The sequence below is a fragment of the Nanorana parkeri genome, unplaced genomic scaffold, assembly GCF_000935625.1.
Source record: "Nanorana parkeri isolate BGI_ZX_2015 unplaced genomic scaffold, ASM93562v1 scaffold556, whole genome shotgun sequence".
Classification (NCBI taxonomy): Eukaryota; Metazoa; Chordata; class Amphibia; order Anura; family Dicroglossidae; genus Nanorana; species Nanorana parkeri.
In genome coordinates, this window is record NW_017306824.1 from 869,517 (window position 1) to 891,149 (window position 21,633).

At 41.5% G+C, this 21,633-nt stretch overlaps 1 protein-coding gene across 3 annotated transcripts in view; it reads left to right on the forward strand.

The window, feature by feature from the left end:
• RBMS2 (RNA binding motif single stranded interacting protein 2) overlaps positions 1-21,633 on the forward strand; it is a 107,128-nt gene that overhangs the window by 42,888 nt on the left and 42,607 nt on the right. The gene's annotated exons all lie outside the window — the stretch shown is intronic.

Sequence of the window (21,633 nt, forward strand, 5' to 3'; positions counted from 1 at the left end):
GGGGGGGGGCCTGTTTGTCTGCCGTGTCCTTCCTGTCTAAACTGTCTAAGGTTGCTGATGGCTCTTAGCAACATGCGATACTCTGGCCGGCGTCCCACTCAGCTCACTGACGTCACTGGTTGCTAGGACCTGAGTGGGACGCTCTGGCTGCCGTCCTGCCCAACTGCTGGCAACCAATGATGTCGGTGAACTGGTTGGGATACAGACAGAGCCGAAGCCCCTTCACCAAATGCCCCCTCCCCGGACGTGCACCACGAGCTCCAACACCTCACCCTCTGCCTCAGGTGGTGGAATGTCTAGGGACACCCCTGAGTGTAGACCTGCATTGTATACAAGAGTTGTAATATATAAATAATAATAAGAGGAGGTCAAATCGATGGTCATTTTGGACCAAATTGACGTAAATAATCGAAGGAGCAGGATGAAAATGATTTTTTTCTTGAGCAAACAAAATTCTAACAGTGAGTGGAAATCAATATATTTCTTCATGAATTTCTTTTAGAGAATAGGGATGATTGCTATGTGCCTTTCTCTATGGAGAAAGGAGACGTCAGCACTGACCCAGCGCACTCAGTACATTGGAATTGAAACATCTATAGACAAAAATGTAGTGGTGAGGGAGGACCTGAATAGAAAGGTTCCAAGAGCGTCCAATCAGTTGTGGCCTTCACTCACACGCCTTCTCTCAATCGTTTCAATATCCTGCCTCGCTGAACCTTACAAAGGTGAAGTCTACTCTCTTTTCCTTTTGTAAAAGTAGCAGCCTGGCTCTACTGCGACTGAACGTACTAAAGGAAAACTCCATTTGTTTATTAGATTTTCATTTCTCTGAATGGCCTGTCAAGAGGACGGCGAGCACTGTGGTCTACCTAGAATTGGTAAAAATCATTGCATCTTGCTGACATTTCTGAAATTTAAATGGCGTCATCATTTCTCCATGTTAAATATATATGTTATTTTCTAATGCGCACGGTTACTATTTTTGTAAGATAAATAGGTATAAGGCCTCATAGGCACAAGCAGGAAACATTCCACTTTTTTTGAGGTTTTTGTTGTTGTTTCTATGCACTCTTTTAGACATGTGTCCATGCACATTGTGGGATTTAGATCTGTATAAAAATAATGCTTCAAACCTGTGTTCACAGGGGAGCTAACTGGCATCATTTTTGTGTACAAGTGGTTAGAATAAATAAGTATTCTAGCAAATAGAATTATATGCGCATACACCCATAAACTCTGTACGTGCGTAATTTCACACCAAAAGCTTCTGGCAGAAAGATCCAGTGTAGACGCTCATGTACATGAGCCCTACAATTTTCCCATTTCACTAGGCCCGGTTCACACCTGGGCGTTTTGTAGCGAGTTCCTACGCTCTGCAAAGCGCTCCAAACACCGAAATCCCATTATTTCCTATGGGTATGGTTCACACCTGGGCGTATTACAGGCCGTATGAACGTGCTACAAAACGCCCTACGCCCAAAGAAATACAGGAGCTTCTTTGGGGCGTATTTGCCGCGTGTATCCATTGGGATACAGCCAGGTAGCCCTCGGAAACGCGCGTTTGTCGCACGTTTTTTTAAAACCGCAAATCAAGGTGAAAACGTGCAGCACGAAACGCGCGACAAACGCACATATTCGATACGCCTAGGTGTGAACCCAGCCTTAACTGTAGGAACTGGCCAGGTTTTGGCACGTTGCAGTTTATAAACATTTCAAAAAGAGCTTTGTATTGCTAGTAGTATGCTATGTATGACCAAATCAGTGTTGCACTGTGGTACATTTGGCATACTAGGTGTTTACTGCAAAAAAAAGGGTGAGTAATCCCAAATGAATGTACTGATTAGTTCCAAAAATAAACCAACATGCATCTGATTAAAAAAACAGCGCACGTACATTAAAAATATAACATTAACGATGAAAAGAATCCTTTCGTACTTTGCGATGTTTCGTAGTAGAATTGGAGGGGTAGACAAATTATATATGGCATTCAGGAGCCAGTCTGTTCAATCCAAGAGCCAGCAGGATTGTTTTCAGAAGCCAGCTCCATTGACAGCAACTAAAGAAAACTTCAAAAGTTGGGTGCTGTCTGTAATTTTAAGGAGCATTGGCGACCTGGCTACTGGCATTTGCCCAGCCCTGTTATAATGTCACCCAAGAAAAATGAATCTAGATGTGCAAAATGGAGAAAAATGGAAATGAATGTGCACTATATGGACACCCCTCCGAATTATTACGTTCAGGTGTTTCCAGTGAAGAGCACTGGTAATGCTAAATGCTACTGCATGCAAAGACATTACTGACAAATGTGCACTTGCAGCCTTGTGACAAGTTTGGGGAAGATCATTTTTTGTTGCACCATGACTCTGCCCCTGTACCCAAAACCAGGTCCATAAAGCCGAGTTTGTTGTGGAGGAATTCACGTAGCCTATTGGACACTTTCTGGAATTAATTGAATTTCCAACCGTGAGTCATGTCTGCTCGTCCAGTATTAGTAAATGACCTCACAAATTCTCTGTTAATAGACCTGCTCCAAAATCTTGTGGAAAGCCTTCCCAGGGGTGTGGAGGCTATTATAGCTGCAAAGCATGAGGAGGGGGGGAATATAGATGCCCATGGTTTTGAAATAGGATGTCAAACAAGTGCATATATATAGGTGTGATGGCTACTATATAGTTTCTGCTATATAGTGTAAATAGCATGTTTAGAGTAGATCAAAACAAAAACTGTACACAGAGTATGCTACTAGCAATACTCACTGTATGCAAAGTACAGATTTCGTTCCACATTATATAATATATTTAAGTATAAGCTCTTCCATGTAAACGTTTGCACTTAAGTGAGCATTTCCATTCCCATTTCATTTTAGGAGTCGGCTCCATTGACAACAAGGCGTCAGCTGTAAATTTTAAGGGGCATTGGCTACCTGGGGTTTCTCCAGCCCCGAACAAGTACAATTTTGTTATTAACTTAACTAAAATTCATTTACGTTCATACGCTTTTCCTAATGATTAATGGGATCATATTGAAGATCGATTTTGACCATAGTGCCGGAAAAAAAATTGAAAGAGCAGGATAGAAACTCCATTCATTCCGAAATCTAATTTTAAAATCAAACTACATTTTGAACGCCTTCTACAAGTCTCTGATGATATTATCAAATGTTTTGAGAAGATTTTTTTGTATGAATGTTCATATGAAAATCTACCAGTGCATGGCTAGCTTAAGAAACTGTGTTACCGGCATGCAAATTAAAACGTTTCTCAAAAGATAACAGCTAAGGCTGTGCCTGACCATGTAGCCCTGACCTTTTACAAAAGCAGATGGCATTACACACATAGCAAGGGTAGAAGAAAGTGGCTTCACCTTCTCTATGAACAGAATTATGTTACTGATTATGCTCTGGTGGGGCTTTTTTATGCTAAATTAGTTGTATTTGGTACCAATTTCTGTAAACATTGACAAAGACAAGGATTGCTTAAAGCAAGAAGTATGGTGGTATTGGCCATAGCACATTGTGAGGGCTAATTAAAAGTGACCTTGTCACTAACTAAATGTTAGTTACGCCAGAGCCAACCTCTCAAAGAAGACCAAAGAAGAGTTATACTTACCTGTGCAGCAGGCAGTGACTCCAATGTTTGCACTGTAGCATGGCTACTGGCAGTGCTGCTATACAACACTTTCCAGGTGTGTTGGATAGTGTGTCCCCTGCTGTGCACTGTATGCTCACAGGATACAGTATTAACAAAGGGGTCATCGTGAGCAACCTCTGTACGGAAAGGGGGTGGGTTGGCTTGCTATCCTACACACTAGGAATTGTAGAATAGTAGCTGTGCCACAGAGCAAAGTGGGGTTGCTGTCCACGAGAAAGGTGAGTATTCCTCTACTTATTGTATAGAATGGCTTTGGCATAGCAGAGTTGCCGTTCATAGGCCTGTTAAAAAAAAAAAAAAAAAACCTGCTGCTTTTTTTCTGCTGCATTTTGTATCAGCCTTCCATACTGTTGTTACGTTTAAATCTAGTGGGAGGGTTTGAGCAGTTGCAAAAGTACCAAATGACAACCAGGCAGGGCTGACACCATTCAGTCTGCAAAAATGCTGTGAGTTGTCAACTCACAATAGGATTTAGGAGCTGAGAGCATTTCTGGAAGATTAAAAGGTAATTTTCTGTGCTAGCAGGTTCCCGTATACTGCATATAGAGGACTCACCTTTCTGTGGCATGGACACGATGACTAGGATTATTTCCTTTTAACTGCATAGCAATTGTCAGTGTTGTCCAGGTTAGGGCTTGGCTGTTGAAACACCCCAGGCAAATGTTAGATTGAAAAAAGACATTGTACATACCCCTACTATACCACACTAAACACAAATGTTTGTTCCTCCTGCTTTACCCCTGACATGGAAGGTGGTGTTTGGATTTGTTTCTCTAGTTGCAGGTACCACAGTGATATGGTATGTTCATATTGGCTTGCTGAGAGTGTTGTCATGCTGAACTCCTTGTGAAGGCCTTTATAGAGGTTGTGTGCAGGAAATCATGTGAGTTCTGAGAATGCCAGCACTAGTTTATTGCAAGAGGACATTGCATTGCAACACAGTTACACTGTGTACAAAACAAATCACTATTGCGGTTCCTCATTATTCTTATGTGCTATAGTGTTCAACAACTTCACACCCCCTTATATCTACACATGCTGATTATTGTAATTACAATAATACATACATACATACATTATTGTAATACAAATTATTATTTTTTAGCTATACATACAATTGAACTTACACAAAATGGATGTCTATGGTGTTTTAGTGGAAATGTTTTATGGTTTGGGGTTGTGTTGCTGCTTTAGGCTGGGTTCACACCAAGGCGTATCGAATATGCGCGTTTGTCGCGCGATTCGTGCCGTGCGTTTTTACCGCGATTTGCAAAAAAAACGCGCGACAAACGCACGTTTCCGAGGGCTACCTGGCTGTATCCCAATGGATACGCTCGGCAAATACGCCCCAAATAAGCTCCTGTTCCTACGTGCTGTAAAACGCCCAGGTGGGAACCATGCCCATATGCAATCATTGGTTTTCACATGTTGAGCGTTTTACAGAGTGTAGGAACGAGCTGTAAAATGCCCAGGTGTGAACCAGGCCTTACAGCTTGCAGTCTATATAATGCAACTATGAATTTTACATTATGTGAAAGTGTGCTTGATGAGAATGCGAGTCTATCTGTCCAAAGGTTGAATTAGAAATGGATCTACACCATAGTGGTCTGAAGCACAAAAGCAAATCTTATCAGGAATGGCTCTAAAAAAAGAAATGGAGGGTTATAGACTGGCCTAGTCAAAGGCCTGATTGGAATTCCTTTGAAATGTTGGGGGGGTTGAAGGATTTCTGGATAGAAACGTGGTCAAAAAAGTTAGAGTTGATGTCGGAGACTGGTGGCCAGTTATACAAAATGACTACATCTGTAATTTCTGCTAAAGGGGGCAGTATAAGCTTCTGAGGACAAGAGTGTACCTGCCTTTTCTATACTGCACCATTATATCTATGTGTTTTTGCTTTTAAAAGATTGGAAAGCCAAATTTTCCTTTTTTTTAATCCATGTAAATCCCCTTTTATCTGTATGTACAATTTTAATAAAGATTTAATATTTGCCTGCATAAATATGTTTTAAAAAGTCAGTTTTAATGAGGTGTACTTACATTTTGACTCTAATTTCTTCCAGTGGTTGATCCACAGATCTCTCAATTTAACAAAATAAACAAAATCTAGAAGGGGAAGCTAGTAAAAGTGTGTTATAAAAATTAGTTTAGGGGAAAAAAGTAAATATTAGCTTAAAATATGTACTTTTTGAAATACGCTAAAGTTTCCCTTCAAGCTAAAAATTTGTCTTCTGGAAGCATTCTTTGCCTGACTTACAAACTGCATACTAGTTCTGAGGCTGTCTCTTTACTCAGAGAGTTTTCCCCATCTTAGAAATAGCACGCAGTGGCAGCCTCCATCAAAAAGCTATTTAGCTTGGTTACCGATCACCTTTAATTTTGGCATAAAATATACTGCATATGTTGTATTTTTGTAAGCTTTGTCTGCTCATATAGATAAGGAGGTTGAATGGGTAGGATTCGTCTCTGTCAATTACAGTGACCCTACACCTTTGTGATAAAGAAAACAATCATCGTTGGACTATAACTTGCAGGGATATGACCAAACTTCATTGCAGATTCATACCCAATTCTGCTGTGTGGAAACCGAGATGGGTCCTTCCAATAATTTTCTCAAAGTCAAGGTAGTGGGAAGGCCTTCCTACTATTATTAAACGGGCAGTCCATCCCAGTATTACAGTAAAAGATCAAACTCTTGGAGAAAGCTGTGGGCAAAAGTAACATTTGAGATATTCTGTCATTTTAGAAAATCAAATCTAGCGTTAGACGAAAAGGAGAAGAAATTGTTTCAACACTAGATTATGTAATGGCTTTTGTAGCTATTATATGTTATATCCAACACTGGCGTTTTCCAGTAAATTACTATCACATACCATCATGTCATTGGATATTTAGCACTGACTGGGATCCCTATGGTCTGTGAATTGGGGCACTAGGTTGAACTGTAGCTGAAAATGTTTAATCTAGCTAGATAACTTTTTACCAAACTTTAAAGTGCCAAGGTTACCTTTGGCTGTCTCTTCTGGGACACGTTGCCCAGATGTCATATAAACGTGTTGTGTTTGGTTAAGATGATGATTATAAAATGTCTATATTGGTAAAACTGTTTTTCCAGTACAAACTTGAGCTAATTCAGATACAACTTACAAACTGTTTTAGACAAATGTGGAAAAGAAAGGGAATTAAAACAAAAGCAGTATCAAAGGGGGGCTACAGCCTTTGTAATTCTCTTTGGATATACTTATATATTAGTTTAGGGGCATGCAGATGGATGTCCACTGAGACAGAATATCAACCAAAAATCCAGAAAAAACACAATATCCAAATGTTATAATGATACATATGTTATAAATTTGATTTGCAGTTCAGTTAGTAAAATAAGTATTTGATCCCCTACAGTTAGTAAAATAAGTATTTGATCCCCTACCAACCAGCAATAATTCTGGCTCCCACAGACTGGCTATGTGGTACACAGATAAGTCCTGTCAATTTAAGAAGGTGCTCCTAACGACAACTCGTTATGTATATGAAAGACACTTGTCCACAGAATCTCTTTCTTCCATTCAAACCTCACCACCATGGGCAAGACTAAAGAGCTGTCAAAGGACATTGGGAATAAGATTGTAGACCTGCACAAGGCTGGAATGGGCTACAAGACTATCAGCAAAAAGCTTGGTAAGAAGGAAACTATTGTTGCGATTATTCGCAAATGGAAGAATACAAAATAACCATGAATCACCCTCGGTCTGGAGCACCATGCAATATTTCACCTCATGGGGTAAGGACGATCATGAGAAAAGTGAGGGATCAGCCCAGAACAACTTGGGAGGAGCTTGTGAATGAGCTCAAGGTAAAGGTACAGGCTGACTTTGCTGCATTGAGGGGCCAATGGACGGGGCCATGTATTGTAAAATCATGGATGAGAACCTCCTTCCCTCAGCCAGAACACTGAAGATGGGTCTTTCAGCATGACAATGACCCAAAACGTCCCACCAAGGCAACAAAGCAATGGCTCAAGAAGAAGCATATTAACGTCACGGAGTGGCCTAGGCAGTCTCCAGACCTTAATCCTATAGAAAATTGATGGAGGGAGCTGAAACTTCGAGCTACCAAGCGACAGCCAAGAAACCTTAAGGATTTAGAGAAGATCTGTAAAGAAGAGTGGACCGAAATCCCTCCTGAGATGTGTGCAAACCTGGTAACCAACTACAAGAAACGTCTTAACTCTGTGCTTGCCAACAAGGGTTTCTCCACCAAGTACTAAGTCATGTTTTGCTTGCGGATCAAATATTTATTTTACCCGCTGAACTGCAACTCAATTTATAACATTTGTATCGTGTTTTTTTCTGGATTTGTGGTTGATATTCTGTCTCTATCATTTTAAAATACACCCATGATAAAAATGATAAGACCTTTCATTTCTTTGTAAGTGGGCAAACGAAATCTGCAGGGGATCAAATAATTCTTTTCCTCACTATACAGTATATCAGGGTGGTGAAATTAATATGGAATTCCAAAGTCATCCTGTCCAATCCAGGAGCCAGCAAGATTTTTGTTGGAGCCTTCTCCTTTGACAGCAGCTAGAGAAAACCACAAAAGTTAGGCTCCAGCTGTAAATTTTAAAGAGCATTGACGACCTGGCTCCTAAGATTTGTCCAGTCCTGATCTGTGTACAGGGGCAGCTTTTTGGTCCTCTTATCTCACTTCTGACTAAAATCAAAAGCTGTTTTATAGTACTCATTGGTAGCTGGAAACTATGTGATCCATGTTGATAGCTGTGAGACGGCAGTTTAAAAAAAAATTAATTCTAAAAAATAAGTATGCGTTTACTCAAATAATAGCCTGATTTGGCACTGCTAATGTTTCTTCCCCTGTCTGATTTGTGGGAATTGGGAATTTCAATGATAGGTTCACTTTAAACAAAAGAACATGTACAGATTTATGTTGTGATAACTGAAAACACTTACAAGGAACTCCATTATTGTTCTGATTGCACAAAGCAAATCTGATTGGTCAGACATTTTCAACCCATCATTGCTCTTTGTGCCGCCTCATTAAATAAGCATGACATTCTGTTGTAGAACAATGAACAAGGAGACATCGTCTTAAGCTTGAATGACAAATCTTGAACACACCTGGACACATAGCTGCCACTTCCCTGTATTAGTCAGCATGTTAAATGTCAGCACTTGACAATGCCATTGCACAATTGTTACATAGACTAACTTTTAGTGCTGGTTTCATATCTGGAGACAAGGGAATGTTTCTAGCCCAATGCTGGGTACATGGAGCGAATTGCAGCAGATTCAGCACTTCTATCTGTGGGTGGTGCTATCCCCTTGATAGAAGTTGATGATTAGATTGACTTTTGTTGAAGGGACTTGCTGGAAAATCATTAGCCGAATATTACTTGCAGCCAATCAGCTGAAGCACTTTTATTTGTGCTTTAAAAGACACTGTTCACTTTGCCAATTCAGGACCCTACTGTTCGGTTCCTTCACTTTTTCTAACCATGTGTAAAGTCTGTGTAAGAAATTGCACACGGTCGATAACCTATCCTCCTCACCTGGGACTGCTTGGGCCTGATGAATGGCTCTAGGCACTAGCACTGCATCATGGGATGAGGTTACATGCTGCCCCCAGCCTGGAAATACCGGACACATCCTGGTATCTTCAATAAAGGCCAGATTGGCAGGAGAGTGTGGGGAAGGAAAATATATTGGAGTCAAGAAGTAGGGTTTAACGTGACTAGCGCTTTTCCCTGTATGGGCAAAGTAATGCTGGCCATACACTGTAATATTTTCTTTGTTCAACCTGTGGGCTGAACGAAGAAGAAAAAATGACAGATTTCTCCATCATTGCTTACGAGCATTGATCAAAGAATCTCTTGCTGTCTTCATTGTATTCTGACAGCGGCCCCCGTATTCCGACAGCAGCCCCCAGCTGCTCTCCGAATACCCTAACAGAGGCGGTACCTCATTGGCTGAGTCTTTTTAGGAAGAAATGTGCCGTGCACAGAAATAGCAATGTTTTCAACCTATAGCCAGTTTATAAATGTGCCTCATATTCTTATATTCTACTCCTATATTCTTTATGCCAGGTGGGGTGTAACACTGAATCATTCTCTTCCTTATACATGCATAAAAATGTACATTAGATATACTGAGGCTCCAAAAATAACATCTTTCATTTACCGTCACCTGCTGAGAAATTTTTTTACAACTGCATTGGCAAGCTGCTAAAATATCACTATAAGGGTTTGCTGGTCCTTTTTTGTGTGTTTTCTGTGGTGAAAAGGAAGTGATTATAAAAATATTTCCATTTTTAAGGATACATGAGAGAACCTCCTATATACAAACTATAGGAAGGATCCATGAAACGTTCTGCTGAGAACTCCTAGTACTCATGTTGTATTGCTCCCTTCAGCTACAGGGTTAATGAATGCAGTTTTTGTTGATCTGATCTTCCCGCCATAAGTATTGTGTCATTGAGGAACATGAAGATGCCGGGTAATTTATGACGGATTAGGATTTGGCAGGAGAACCAGATTCTTGGAGTCGGACTTGGCTGCACAGCTCACCTTATCTATTAATTTAGGGAGTTGAGGTATTACTGCCAGAGTGTGTAAGACAGAACAACTGGCCTCATCGTTTCACAGTAATTGTGGCGGGTTGTTGTGCTGAAGTTGGCATTTTTAACATTTTCTTGCTGTTCATTAAGGTAGGACAACTTAAAAAAATATCAGTATATATCTGTAACACGTGCACTTTTCCTCATGTTTTATACCTTTTAAAAACTCTGCAAGTACAGAACATTGCCTGAAGATCCTGCCAGAAACCCATTTGAGCCCCTAACTTCCTGTTGTGGCTTGACAGCTGTGCCTCTGCTATACTGATATCCCAAGCAGCGTTGTCAGACCTACCCAAGTTACTTCCCAGCTGGTCTACAGAACACCTTCCCCCTGTACTCATCACAGAAATGATTCCTTGTTTATATTCTCAGTAATGCTTCCCTTCCCACACAAGGTGCCTGCTGTTTCTTTTCTGAATGTTAACTGTTTTGCATTTAGTAGTGCTAGTGTTTGCCTAGATTGATTTATTTCCAAGCAAAGCAATGCTGCTACATTGATTCTTTATAGAATGTCTACGCACTGTGTGTACAGACACGGTTCTTGGAAGATGTAGTTCTGGAGGCGTGCATGCATGAATATGAACTGATGTATAGTATCTTGCTGATCCCTCCTCCCTGTAGTGCCATGTAAATATGGATTCAGGTATGTACCATGGTAGCTAAGGCAAGTAAGTAGTGGGATGGTGTAGGAGAGGTGGACATGATGCCAGGCGGGTGCTGGTGGCTGTCTGATTACATTAGCTGGCAGGGGAGATTCTGAATACAGTAGTTGTCAGGGAATCAAGTGATATCTCTTGTTCAAGTCCGTGTGGTTGAACAGGAGAAATCATACCGTGTATGGGAAGCTTGAGATTCTCTTTATTGTTTGCAAATGTATGACCAGCCTTTGGGCATATGCACGTTACTGGAAAGCAATGTTTACATTGGTTTGTGTACAAGAATATTGAAAATGACTAGATCTACCAAACTGGCAAACACCCAGACAAAAATAAGCTGTTACTGTAATGATTAAAGGCTGCGTTTACCTTTCAGACCATTTTTCATGTTATAGCCATATTCAGGGTGCCACATAAAACATTGTTGTTACATCGCAATCTCCCTGACCCTCTTTCTCCCCACCATTAAACTGAATCGCGGGCTTCATCTCCCCGCAGGCTGCTATTTTTTTTTTTCATTTGGCACAGTCGTGCATGGCACACACAGCCCTGTCAACCATTCACAGATTGACAGGATCTGTGAATGGGGAAACTACAAGTCCCATCAGCCACCACGGCTGAGGGGAGATTCTTCCTCCCGTCAATATTGCTGAATGTCTGTACCTTGGTACGGACATGGACAGGAGGAAGAGCCAGAGCATGGCACCTGTGGTCCACTGTTCGCGGTTGCAATGTTTTACTGGCTCCAATGCAAACATATAATAAATGCACATTTTTTGCAAGTGTGCATTTATTATTGTTTTTTCCAGAAAGTGGACTTTACCTTTTAACCACAGAACAGTCAGTAAATACAAGCCCTTTGGACTGGGGTGCATTTTCCATATTGTGTATAATATCCTTAGAAGACACATGTTTCCAATTATGTGTTTTGCCTGCGCTTTGCCCTTGGTTTACAAAAGGGACATATCTACTGCAGTTAGGAAAACAGCTGATCTTTGCAGTTCTCTACAATGAAATCTGCCTTCTACTTTGGTTTTAGAAGTCAAATAACAACATATAGAAACGATCCTTTCTCGTTTTACAGGCAATTTAGTAAATACCTGGTTTTGCTGCCTTATTTCTAAGTCATAATGTAGCTGTGGATGTTTGTCGGCAACTACGCATAGCAGATAGGGGCGTGTTTCACTTTGCAGGGATCTTGCTGGTGACATTATATACAGAGACACCACCAGTTTAACAATCTGCTCATACTGGTGAGCATTTGCTTACTTCCAGTTCATGCTATTGGATTTTCCTGTGTACCTCCACTTCATTCCCCATTAAGCTTTAAAAACATCCTGAAAAGACACCTTTCAGCAGGTCAGCAATACTGTAGAAAATCAGCTCTGATGTGTGGTTTTCATGCATGAAGGTGTGAAGTGAGTCTAAAGGGTCAGTAAACCATAATACCACATACATATCTGCCTAATGGTGTAACATCACTAGACACTCTACTCTAGGTTAATGGAGCAGCTACAGGGCAGCTGAACGTCTCACGTAAACCATAAGCGCTCAGTTAATATATAAATAACTGGTACGCTGCACATTGGAAGTTACCATAAACTATATGTATATTTTAGAAGTACAGAACACGACACAGTACACAAACTCTGGAGAGCTTTCTTTAAATAAAATGTATGGTGTTTTTTTTATGCACAGACATATTTCATAAAATAGTTTATATTTCTCTATCCAGCCGTTGGATGGAGCTTTACACTTGTTTTTACATTGTGTTTGAGTTACCACCTGTTGTCAATAATAACTCTGTTGTTTACAGAGCTCAGAAGCTTAAGGCCTGGTTCACACCTGAACGTTTTGTAGCACGTTCAACGCTCGACGAACGCTCTACAAAGCGCTCAAACATCTAAATCCCATTGTATTCAATGGGTCTGGTTCACACCTTGCCGTATTTCCGCCCGTCCTAACGCGATACAAAACGGCCTACGCCCAACGAAGTACAGGTACTTCTTTGGGGCGTTTTGGTCTCCCGTTTCCATTGGGATACAGCCAAGTAGCTGTCGTGCGTTTTTTTTACCGTGAAACGCGCGACAAATGCGCATATTCAATACGCCTAGGTGTGAACCCAGCCTAAGCTGATATTTTATCACAAGTTTCAAAGGAGTGACTCCCCCATTACTGGATGGATTATCTAAAACAAATCTACTCTCCAGGAAGCCAGCCTCTGCTGTGCTTTCCCTTTTGAACTCTGTGTGTGTGTGTATATGAATAAATACACACACACAGATCAGCCATAACATTATGACCGCAAAGGATCTTGGGGAAGGTGCATGCGCAGTTCAGATTTTCGGCTGGGAGACGAGGAGAGACACAAGGAAAGTCTATGGATGCGGGGACCCGCACAGACACCGTGGCACAGGAAGTGCCAGCAAACTCAGAGGGGTCAGCGCTGGATCGCAGTGCTGGAGGGACAGATGAAAACAACAGGAAAGAAGAAGATCGGATTAGGAGACATCATTCAAGGTAAGTGCTTACATTAACTATGGGGGAAGGGAAAATAAATGTATGCTTTAATGTCACTTTAAGTCCTGTAAGTTGCAATGTGGGGCCAGCCTTCGATCCCCATGTGAGTCTTGGCCGCCAATGACCCTGTCGCCGGTTTACGTTTTCCTTCCTTGGACCACTTTAGGTCCTGACCACTGCAGAAGGAGAACAATCTACAAGATCTGCAGTTTTGGAGTTGCTCTGACCCGTCGTCTAGCCATCACAATTTGGCCTTTGTCACAGTCCCTCAAATACTTATGCTTGCCCATTTTTTCTGCTTCCAACACATCAACTTCAGGAACAAAATGTTCACTTGCTGCCTAATATATCCCACCCGCTTCCAGGTGCCATTGTAATGAGGTAATCAATCAATCGCTAATCAATCAATCGCTTCACCTCTCAGTGGTCATAACGTTATGGCTGATCGGTGTATATGAATGATCTTGCCAACTGTTTGAACGATCAGTAATGGTTTTTTTTTTTTTTTCTTGTAGCTCCAGATTACAGGGATTTGTGCTTAGGCCTGTAGGATACAATACTGCTGAATTCAGATCCATATAAATTAGTATGCATTTAAATGCAGAGTATAAAGGTGCCCATACACTGCACGATTCTCGTACGAGAATCGCTGGAAATCCCGCGATCGTGCGAGAATCGTGCAGTGTGAATGAAGACGTGCGACCGTTTCTACTGTACGGTCGCACGTCTTTTGTCTAAGGAGCATGCTAGTAAACACACTGCCCGTTCACACTGCCCGTTCAGCATTGCAGTCATCGGAAGCCTTCCCCTCAGGGGGGCGGGCTTGCGATGATCTTTTTTTAATTACTTTACAACCATCGCAAGACCTTAGTCTTGGTTGTAAAGTGTATGGCCACCTTTACAGTATATGCCCATGTACATGAGCTCTTGGAACAGAGGTGGACAAATTAATTCAGGAGCCACTCTGTCCAATCCAGGAGCCAGCAGGATTTGTTTAAGGAGCCAGCTTGATTGACAACAACTAAAACCTCAAAAAGTTGGGCGCCTGCTGTAATTTTAAAGGAGCAATTGTGACTTGGCTACTGGGATTTGCTTAGCCCTGATTTAGAAAATGATAGCAGCTGCAGATTGAAATTTAAGGCTTTTTTTTTTACTTGTGTAGCAACTGCATCATAGATTTTTATTTATTGATGGTGGAAATTTTCTTTTGAAATGGCTTTAGTAGCGCTTTAGTATTTAAACAACAAAAACAAGCTTATTTTGCTGTCTTTGAAAAAATCGCAGCTTTAATTAAAGCGCTTTGCTCTTCTTCTTAGCCTTTAAAAAAAAAACTTTATGCATACATTTATCAATGCGCCTGTTTCTTGTTGGTCTTGGTTTTTAGAGCTCCAGCACATTCTGCTTGATGGTAGAGAGCATTTTATACACACATACTTGTTTCTCCGTAAGTGGAGCTTACTACTTGCACACAAACATAAACAGTCTTGGGCCAGTATATTTTTGGATCTTGGGAGGAAACCTGAGCCTCTTTAGCCATATAAATTTGGAGAGTACAGTTCACTTGTGTAGTTCCCTGTTTGGAACTAAATCTTCTTCTCTAGTAATGCAGGGTTTAACACTGCGTGGATGAGAAATAGCACACAGACCTTTCAATCTCAGTCTCCATATTGAGTAAATAAAAATCAGAAATGTATAAATGGAGGAATAAAAGCTTTAAAAAAAAATGCGATTATTCAATAAACCGTGCAAGAAGCAAAATGCAGTAACCTGCAGCAACACAGTGCATCACATTTCGTAGCCTTGGACCAGTCAGGGTGTCAATGCAGACTCGTGTCCACTGCCAAAAGGGACTACAATGGGTATGCGAGCGTCAGAACTGGGCCTTGGAGCAGTGGAAGAAGATAGCCTGGTCTGGTGGATCACATTTTCTTTTACATCATGTGTATGGTCGGGTGCGTGTGTGCCGCTTACCTGAGGAAGAGATGGCACCAGGATTTACTATGGGAAAAAGGCATGCCGGTGGAAGCAGTGTGATACTTTGGGCAATGTTCTGCTGGAACATTGCCATTTATGTGGATGTTACTTTGACAAGTACCACCTATCTAAACATTGCTGCTAACCATGTACACCCCTTCATAGAAACTGAATTCCATGATGGCAGTGGCTTCTTTCAGGAGGATAATGCACCCTGCCACACTGCAAATATGGCTCAAGAATGGTTTGAGGAACACAACAACAAGAAGTGTTGACTTGGCCTGCAAATTCTCCAAATCTCAATCTGATCTGATCCATGGAGACCTCGCCTCACAACTTACAGAACTTAAAAGGATCTGCTACTGACGGCTTGTTGCCAGATACCACAGTATACCTTCAGAACTCTAGTGGAGTCCATGCCTCAACGGGTCAGGGCTGTTTTGGCGGCAAAAGGGGGACCACCTACTCATTATTAGGCGGGTGGTCATAATGTTATGTGTGTGTGTGTAAAATATATATATTATATTGTGTGGCAATGTGGTGGAATTTGGTGTTATGATTACCCAGGACTCTCAGCCAGAGGAGCAGAGAGGTGTCCGCAAGTGAGGGTTTTTTTCCATGGAAAGAGCTGGCTTTTCAGTTCTTTAGGGATTTTTCTGGATTCTGCTGAGGATCCTGGAACTGGAAGGTTTCAAAGTGATTCAGGAGGGAAGAAAGCTCCAGCCCTGGGTCCAGGATTGCACAGGTGTGTGTACAACCCTTAAGGAAAGGGTGCTGACTAGGGGAATTGGCTCCTGCTGGGAAATAGGTACAGGAACAGACGGTGTTGAGGAGTCAAAAGACCTCCCGCATAAGTCAGGGAGGAGTCAGTTGAGCTCCTGCCGGGCAAATAGGAACAGACGGTGTTGAGGGGTCAGGAGGACTGCCCCAGAAGTCAAAGTGGAGTCAGGTGGTGTGTGCTGGAGGCACACAAAGACAGCCAATGAGGCTGGGAGAACTGGTGAGGCTAGGAGAGCCGAGAGCCTGATGGGGCGCCAGTACAAGTGCAGGACAGCACAACAGAGAGGACCGGTGGGTCAGAAGTGTTGATGTTAAAAGTGGAAGCCAGGAGGCTAAACTTGTGGTGTTTGCAAGCAGTGCATGGATGCTGTACTGAACAAGAGGGTATCCAATGTTGATGTGGGAAATTTCATTTAAATAAAAGCGGACTACCAGGCCCTTAAAAAGAAGATATTGTGAGTGGACGGTGTCCTCAAAGCACTTGTCGTATGTGCTAATTTCCCCAAACATCACTATGTATTATATGTTATGTGTGATACGTGCATCAAACTGGCTGAGGGGGAAGGTTGGGGAAAGCCGGCGGCTGTTGATAATGCGATGCTGCGGCCGTGGTTAGGGTGCCAGCGTGATGGTAATAGGCTGACCTGGAACAATCAATGTGTGTCCAGTGCTGGCAGAACTAAAAGGCATGAGGCTAGCGGAGGCTGGGTCTGTGTGGAACGAGGAAAACAAGGCTACGCGTTTCGAAGTAACTCACTTCTTTTTCAAGCCAGGGAGCTCCTTGTTTAACTTACTCTTCGGTTGGACACCCCGGTCCATACGCTTTTGAAGCTGCTCAAACCGTACAAGGAAACTCAACATATCTCCAATTTAACCCCTCAAGTGTAGCGCTGTATCCTGGCATGCTGTCCTTTTAACTTTCCAAGAATTGGACGGTGTCTCACCAGTCAGTCAAAAATTTCACCAGTCAGCAGCCTTGCAAGGACTATAGCCTTGCAATTTATGTTAAAAAAATTTGGGGACAGATAGAGCTTTTTTTTGTGACCCCACGGGGGGTTATTTTTTTTAACTATTTAATGAAAAAAGTACCATAAATGTAAAAAAATAAAAAAAGTTTCCCTACGTTATGTTATAAAACATTTATTCTTACCCATATTTTTAGTAAAACATAAAAGTCGGGGTCACGTCGGGTAAATAGACAACAAACATGTCAAGCCTTAAAATTGCGTGCGCCCGCAAAATCACAAAAAACGCCCATAGGCGACGATTAAAATGCTTTTACTGCTCATCAGTTTAGTGTTATCAGTGATTAATTGTTCTAAAATTATTGCTCTCACTCCGACGTTTGCTGCGATATGTAACATGTGCGGCACAATAGGCGCAATCTTCATTTTTGCACGTAGGCGCACCCGACGCATATCTGCGTGTGTATGTGGGGGGCAGGGACTTTAAAAAAATGTTTTATTTTTAATTTTTTTCATGCTGCTTTATTTTTTTTATGATTTTTTAATTTTTGTATTACTTTTTTTTTTTTTTTTACACACAACTTTATTGCTATTACATGGGGGGCTAAGAAGCTCCCTATGGGATAGCCAATTTACATGACAGGTCCTCTTTATGGAGACATCAGGGGTCTCCAAGACCCCTAATGTCACCTAGGGACCCCCAGAGAAGCTGATGAAGCACAGATCTGCTTCATCAGCTTCTCTAGCTGGAGAGTGACACTGAATGCAGGAAGTGATGTAATATACATCACTTCCTGCATTCGGGGACTGAGAGGAGATCAAAGGGAATTTGTATACTGAACTCCCTTTGATCTCCTGTCACAGAGCCGTGCCGGTCCTGGCCGCATCGGGCACAGCGGATCACGGGACCGGCAACGGCAGTGACAGCTGCTAATACAAGCGATGGAGCGTCTCTAGAGACGCTCGATCGCTTGACTGTGTTACGCTCCCGGCCGGGCCTTGTAATTACAACGGCAGGCCGGGAAGCTGCTTGTCGGGCTCCACCGTCCTCTCGTAGTGGACGAGTGCATTTTTCAAGCCCTGTGTATGTATGTATATGTGTGTGTATGTGTATATATGTATATATATATAACATTTGTAATTCGGTTCTACTTTTGTGATCCTGGCACTCCTGCCAGACAGCACAGCTATGTCCTGCATTAGACTTGTTTTTGCTCCTAAGCCTGTGATTGAACAATCACTGAGCCGTGGTGCACAGAGGTGATTATCACTGTTTTGCACTCTCAAGAAGCTTCCAGTCCCAGTGCTGCCATACAGAGAATTACAGAGGGAATTACAAGAGATATTCAGGTGCTTATGCTAGTTGTTTATAAATTACATTTAATGATCTCTTTTTAAGCATCTGTAACCAGATTAAATGTTGTCTTTTTTATATCTGCCTGGAGTTTAGCCATAAACAAGGAATCTGGCTACTGTGAGCAGTTTTCTTTTCTCCGTCCCCTTTGGGCATACAATTTACGGACATAGCTCTAACATCTAACAATCCCTTGATTCTGCTGTAGAAGAAAATCAGTCCCGTGTAACTAAGTGGAGCTAATCTTCTCCATTCTGAAACTTGGCAATGAACCTAGCAGTGGGCAATCATTTTCAAACAATCTAGGCTACGTTTTATTTTGGTGGTTAAAGTTAAAAAACTTCTCATCAAACATTATGATCCAATTTAAATATAGTCTGTATTAGAAGTTATTTTGCGGTGGAAGCACAATAAGCCTAGGTGGTTTGGGATTAGTGGTCTTGCGAGTTCCGGAGCTTGTAAAAAGGAGAAACGACTGATTTGAAAAAATTGCCCAACAATATCAGCCACATTAAATTAATACTTCCTTTTTTATGTGCTCTTTATTTTGTATGACTTTTTTACCTTGCTACAAAGAAAACTTCTTCAGTATATTTAAGACATGGCTATATTTTGAAAGCTTCTTTTGGGCTTATTATAGGAGTTGTAAAGCCCCTAGCATATACTACCCTGTTACAACATCAGCATTGTAATAGGAATACATACTACAATTCTTTTTGAGACTACAATCAAAGCTTACTTTAAAATAATCTCTTTTATGTAGTGAGTTTTGCCTTCTGTCTGCCCATCACTTCCAACAACTTCTTGGATTCCCAGTGTGCTCTGTATCTCTTTTCCTGCTGCTTGATGTGACGCAATCTTGATTTCCCAAGACTACATATCCCATAATGCATAGCTTCCAGCAAGCAATGATCATGTTACATTGTTCAGATGTTGATTTCAGATGTTGTTGTGACTCAAGGAAGTGCATATTCACAGGGATGAGTGGAATTGTGTCAATGCATTGAGTAAGTACATCCTATGGGCATCTTCAATAAGTAACTTACAAACGTCTAGGTCAATATGGTTATTAGGAGTGGGATAGAACTTATGGAAACTCAATATATAAATACATATTTATTTTTAGCTTTTGAGCATAGATACCCTTTAGTAGGGAAACCGAAGATATTCTAGCTGTCATTTCTTTGGTGCAGATTAGTCAGTATAACCTTCTATCTTCTTTAAAGCCAAATTGAACCCTCTTGATTTATACTGTAAGGAAGCCAAGCTCCATATACATTAATACATTTTCTAACTTCTTAACATTTTTTAGAGACAAGTGCTGCAGCAATGGTTGTAATACTAAGTGCTGGCAGCAAATACGACAGTTGGACCGCTGCTCTCATCCCCAAAGCATTGGATAGGCTCCCCAACGGCCTGACACTTCCCCAATTCCTGCACATTGCTATAATCAACAGCGCTACTCAGAGAGTGAGCAGTGTTTGTTTAGGTAGAGACAGTGTTAATTCCAACTAGGAACACCCACCCCTTTGACTGACCGCTCCAGCCTAGCACACTGATTTAACAATCTGGTGATTCCAATAACTCCTCTAAAAGATAGCCCACTGCATACAACAGGGCTAAGGGCTCTTGGGAGATGTACTCTCTATTGATGGGCAACTGTGAAATGATTGAGATAATCACTTGCACTTGATGGGGTTCAGCTGTAAGGCACACTTAAAAAGTGGCAAACTACACTCTTTGTTTAATGTGGAAGAGCTTTTTAATAAGAAAGAAGTAGTTACTTTATAGTTCATGGCACTTTCGAAATTTGTTCACCTTGAACTTCCTCTTATACACACTGAATAATAATCCTTTTATGACCCTATTGCGCCATTTATATAAGAGGATAGTTGTCACATTTTATAAGCCTGTGACATCACTGGTAAAGTAACGCTTGATCCTTTAATTAAGTAGTACTGAAGACATGGTACCTTTCTGTGAGTTCCGAACTTCCTGGTTGTGGGAGAGGGTACTGAGGGCAGAGGAGCGATTGGCTCCTTCTGCCATTAGTCAGTCTGTTGGGAGGAGTGGGAGGGCATGGCTTGCCGCACGTTGTGTGTGTCTATGGACACACAGCTGTGTGTAATCAAAAGGAAATGATTGAGGGATAGGAGTTAAAATGCATGAACCGAGTGCATTTACAAAGTGCATGGCATCATTGGGTGAGCATGAGCCATAACTATACTGACTGCCATTCTCTAAGAGATATTGGGGGGAATTTATCAAAACTGGATCAGGCAGAAACTGGAGCAGCTGCCCATGGCAACCAATCAGCTTCTATCTTCAGTTTGGTCAGTTAAGATTTAAAATGAAAAATTGTGCAGCCAAGAACCCCTAACTTTGACTAACAACGGGACGTTCAATATAACAGTGATAAATACAAAGAGTAAAGCACATTTTAGAGCAGGGCTAGGCTGGGAAAGGGTCGGCCTTGCTGTGTGAGAGTACTGACCAAAATTACACCCAGTGAAGAAATATCTTCATCTGTATTTGTGCCAGTAAAACGCGTGGAGACGAAGCCTAAAGTGTATGTAGTTTTTCAACAAGTATTTGCTTATGATGTGACTCATAAAGTAACTTCTAGATATGACCTATTTATTGCATTGCAAATTATTTAAAAATGGGGCAAAAACAGGAAGCTGTATTTATTAACTGAGGGCACACAGCATAAAACCCTGAGGACAGGCAAGTAGTGTTCGGATTCCTCAAAAGCTATTTGAGCGCCATATCTGCAGTACAAAATCTATTGAGGGGAATTTATCAAAACTGGAGCAGACAAAATCTGGAGTAGCTGTGCACGGCAACCAATCGGCTTCTCTCTTTCATTTTCAAATCTTAACTGAACAAATTGAAGAGAGAAGCTGATTGGTGGCCATACACAGCTGCTCCAGATTTTGTCTGCCCCATTTTGATAAATCCCCCCCCATTGTGCTTTGAAAACGACAGTGCATGCACCAAAGAGAACATTCTGTCAAAGACTAAATACATTTAAAAAAACATGAAGGATGTGGAATGAGTCGGAAGAAATTAATAACGGTGTCTTTTAATTAAAAAAAATTATA